Source organism: Esox lucius, chromosome 4 (genome assembly GCF_011004845.1).
Source record: "Esox lucius isolate fEsoLuc1 chromosome 4, fEsoLuc1.pri, whole genome shotgun sequence".
NCBI lineage: Eukaryota > Metazoa > Chordata > Actinopteri > Esociformes > Esocidae > Esox > Esox lucius.
This window is the reverse complement of record NC_047572.1, coordinates 4,042,538-4,047,355: the sequence shown is the minus strand read 5'-3', so window position 1 is coordinate 4,047,355 and position 4,818 is coordinate 4,042,538. Positions and strand designations below refer to the sequence as shown.

The 4,818-nt window shown below is 42.9% G+C and overlaps 1 long non-coding RNA gene across 1 annotated transcript; it reads right to left on the bottom strand.

Annotated features, from left to right (window-relative positions):
* Window positions 1–332: 332 nt before the first annotated feature.
* On the bottom strand, window positions 333–4,600 carry LOC109615249. Its single transcript, XR_002196227.2, has 3 exons — window positions 4,359–4,600; window positions 781–906; window positions 333–365 (listed from the first exon to the last, which is right to left on the bottom strand). It is a non-coding gene; the product is annotated as an uncharacterized LOC109615249 (long non-coding RNA).
* Between the last annotated feature and the right edge of the window lie 218 nt (window positions 4,601–4,818).

Genomic DNA, 4,818 nt, shown 5'->3' with positions numbered 1-4,818 from the left:
TACCCTGTGATGGCAATTTCTAAAATTCCAAAGTTCTATGAAAATGGTAGGTAAGACAGGAGAAATCAATTGCGCAATAAACGGTTTTAATGAAACTTGCAAGGAGAAAGTATACAGGTTACAAAGTAACGGTGAATAGTTTCTAAATAAAAACATCATTTCGACATCTTTTTCGGATGCCTCCGGAACGCCTTCCTGGGAAGGTGTTCCGGTCCCGTCCCACCGGGAGGAGACCCCGGGGAAGACCTAGGACACGCTGGAGGGACTATGTCTCCCGGCTGGCCTGGGAACGCCTCGGTGTCCCCCCGGAAGAGCTAGAGGAAGTGTCTGGGGAGAGGGAAGTCTGGGCATCCCTGCTTAGACTGCTGCCCCCGCGACCCGGCCCCGGATAAGCGGAAGAAGATGGATGGATGGATGGATTTCGACAGTATTTATTACATAGGAAAAAGGGGTGTGGTAAGATGCTGCCATCTGTTTCATGTCAATCAAACACCTTTCCCTTTGTTCTATCACACACGTCAAATGCTATCTCCCCCCACCTTATCCTTCCTGCCATAATGTTTACTGTAGTGTTTACCCAAAGGGGCCAACTGACCTTACTGCCCCCTTGCTGTATCTTCTCCTATCCTGTCCTAAAACCCATTGATCTGCATCTGGACAGACAATAGATGTCCCCTATGCAAATACCAGATCCCACACATTCCTGTACCTATCTTAACAGTGGGACTCAGTATTTTAATCAGTGAGAATACATTGTATTAAGAAATTTCCACAACATACCCGCAAATGATTCAACTGCTGGAGGACCACCCGTGGACAGTCCCTCTCGGACAGGACGTGCTATCCCAGGCCGGGGGAACGATCATTCACCCACCTTCGCTCTCAGAGACCCTCATGGTCTGGCTCCTGAACGGGACAGGCTGATTAGAAGGGGACTGTCTACTGCAGTAGTACACACTATACAGGGCGCTAGGGCTTCATCTACTTCCAAACTGTATTCCACGAGGTGGGACATGTTTGTGACTTGGTGTGAGCGGTCTTCCTTAGACCCTCTATGTTGTCCAGTTAAATTGATTCTGTCCTTTTTACAGTACCTATTCGACATAGAGAGATCACCCTCTACTATTAGAGGTTATGCCTCTGCGATCTCAGCTTGTCAAGAGGGGTTTGCTGGTAACACTGTTTTCAGCCACCCGCTGATTAGGCGTTTCCTTTTGGGTACACGTCGTCTCCGACCTGTGGCCAGGACCGGTGCCCCTCAGTTCAGATCTTTCCAAGGTGCTCAGAGCGCTCTGTGCACCTCCTTTTGAGCCCTTGGAACAGAGCTCTCTCAAATCGCTTTCTATGAAGACGGCCTTGATCCTCGCATTGTGCTCTGAAAAATCTAAGTTGTCAATGTTTAGTGATTATAAGGTACATACAAATGTTAACTAGCATGTTGTTATTAATTATCATTTCTGAAATTCCAGTGGAAATATTACTATTTTACTTTGGTGAGCGACGTGGCTAAAAAATACGCCTCCTATTATCGGTCATCATGCTCGATTATCAGCCGCCTTACTATTTTGTCCAATAACGTTTTATTTCCTCTTTATTTGTGTTACAAATGCCTGATCATAGTTTCAATTACGTGTTTACTAGAAAGTTTTAACTACCTTTCATGCCTTCTGGTGAAGAAGGGAAAAAGTTAGATCACTGATATTAGCCTACGTCTGGTCTGTCACGCAAGTCGATGTTCATGATTTGCAACAGAAAATTCCATACATAAAATGTTGTAAGTATTTAATCCTCCATATATCACTATAACAAATAGGGGGTGGCCGATAATATGGGATGTTAGCTAGGCTAATAACATTGATGTTCCAGTAGCTAACTTTGGTATTTGTCTAGAGCAGGGGTGGGCAATTATTTTTTACAAGGGGCCACATGAGAAACCTGAATTGTGTCAGAGGGCCACACCAACAATAACTTGAACTTAATTCTGATCAACTTTCTCCCATTGTAAAATGCACTAAATTATATATTTTGAATAGCTGGTACTGATAATCAGAAGAATAAAACTATTCTGTAAATATTTATATTTGGCGATGTGAAATTGTGGTGTAAAGGTCAAATAAGAAAACAAAAGCAATTATTGAATCAGTGCAATATTTTTTTTAACTTGTTAATTACAGCAATACAACAAACAATAACTTGTAATGTTTTCCACCTCATTTTACCTCTTCAGTGAGAATAATCCAGTCTATTCTGGGCTTGAACAAGGGCATTGATATCTGGCTGAATGTCTGAGGTGGCTATGCGAAGGACAGCTGAGAGGTAGTCATCAGTGATAGAGGATCTGTGTTTGGATTTGTTGAACTTCATCACTGAGAATGTCTGTTCACATACATAGGTAGATCCAAAGAGGACTAGAATCCTCTGAGCATGCCTCCTCAAGTGTGGAAAATTGTCCTCTTTGAGGGAGGAGTAAAAGTCCAGCATTGAGACTGACCTGAAGTGCTCAGCCAGAAGTGTGTCAGACTGCAGGTCAATGAGTTCCATCTGAACATTATCCACACTGCAGTTGAAGGGAGAAGAAACCATGTGCATTTCACTCTCAAGAGTTTTGAAATCTTGAATTCACCTCAAACTCTGCATGCAGTGCTTCTAACATGGTTGAGTACTTGTGGATGTGATCGGCTGATCTTTTGGCTTCCTTTAGTGTTGGCAAGTGGGTCTGAATGTTGTCCTTCATTTGGCTTGAGATAAGCTGCAACTTTCTCATGAAAGCCTTCACTGTACATCTCGTGCACAAAAAGGCCCTTGCACTTCAGTTTGACATTTAGTTTGTTCATTAGTGCAGTCACATCCACAGCGAATCTGAGGTCTGCCACCCAGTCTTTATCTGAAAGCTCCGGGATGTTATGTCCTTTCTTAACACAGAAATCCTGAATCTGGTCCCTCAGGTCCCAGACACTTTTCAGTACTTTGCCAAGGCTGAGCCACCTGACAGTGCAGTGATAGCTTATGTCACCATGTTCAAAAATTGTCTGTGATTTAATGCTCTCGCTCGGATGAAGTTTACTGTTTTAGTTACAGCATCAACAACATGGTTAATTTTTAACAGTCTTACATAACACTTCCTGATGTATAATACAATGCAAAAATGTCAATTTCTGCACAGGGTTAATTTCTGTCACTTTATCCTGCATTCTCTTTAAAAGTCAAACATTTTTCCCCGTCAGATTTGGACGACCGTCTGTTGTCACACCTGCCAGCTTGTCCCATTTCAGTCCTAACATGTCCAAACATGCATTTACCTCTGTGAACAAGTCATTACCAGTGGTTGTCCCTTTCATTGACTGCATGGCTGCCAACTCCTCAGTGATTTGAAAGTCTGCAGTTATCCCACGTAAAAAGATGAGTAGCTGGGCGGTGTCACGTACATCGCAGCTCTCATCTAAAGCCAGAGAAAAATAGTCAAAGTCGGACGCTCTGTTCTTCAGCTGAAGCTCCAAGTTTCCTGCGATGTCCTCAACCTGCCTTGTTACAGTGTGTCGGGAGAGTGCCACGTTCTCAAATGTGCCCTTTTTCTCCAGGCACAACAACGTCCAATAATCACTCCTTAATAAACTCTCCGTCAGAAAACGCCTTACTTTTGCTACCGATTTTGTGAGAAATTACATAACTTGTCCCGACGGCTGCATCTCTGGGGGTGTGAAGTTTCGTAAAAAGTCCTTTTTGGGTTTGCAGTTTTGCTAGCAACGCATCAGACTCCCACGCGCGCTCTCCATCAGACAGATTTCTGTATTTATCCTCATGCTTGGTCTTGGCGATTCAAATTATAATCATTTAACACAGCGACCTGTGTACCACAGATTAAGCAAACAGCTTTACCTTTAATTTCTGTAAAGAAATACTTGGCAGTCCATGTCTTGTTGAAAACATGGCATTCGTTATCAACTTTTCTTTTCTTAGCGTGAGCCGACATCTTGTGGGTAACCTGGCTAGCGTCACTTGTCGCTGTTCACCTTCACTCTCAGCTTACGCACGCATATACGTCCATACGTAAGTAATACAAACGTAACGCTTTTCAAAATAAAATAAAACCTAAAACCGAAACACCGAAAGAAAAGATTGTGTCAATTATTCGGTTGCCGAATTTTCGGTGCATCCCTATAATTTATGTTTGGCCTCACGCGGGCTGCACAGGGACGTAGAAAATGGCCGTAGTTTGCCCAGGTCTGGTCTAGAGGAACCATGACAAACAATAACATGAACAGTATACTGTTCAGTATAATAACATGAACAGTATCCTTACTTTTCCAAAACATAACGTTATAGCATTTAACATGCATCATGTAAAACATTGTGATTACCTTAAACCGACTGGTTATCCAGTTTCTGTGTCTTCCACCATGGCTTCCAAAAACGCAGCAGCCGAGTTAATCGTCGCCGCAGTGCCATAGAAGGCCAACCTCTGACCCATGTTAAGAATTTCCGTGTATCAGAATCTCTGAAGAAGGATGAGGCTTCGGTCCAAATGAAAATTTAACACAAAGATTTATTAATAGGAAATTATAAGTCAAAATACATGTCAAATACTTGTTGTAACCCTCAAGCTTCCACAAATATTCGCCCCGAATCAAGATTAACCATTGGTTTGGTTTCTCCTGCCACAGGGACGGTTACTTTTCACTCTTGTGGGTAAAACCCATCCTTATTGGCTCTTCGTTGGCATGGTGACATGTTGGACGAATCTCTTTGTTTTCGCTGTCCAATGAAGAAGGGCATGCTTTAAACTCTTCCCCCTTGAGGTTATTTTCGGTCACAGATCAA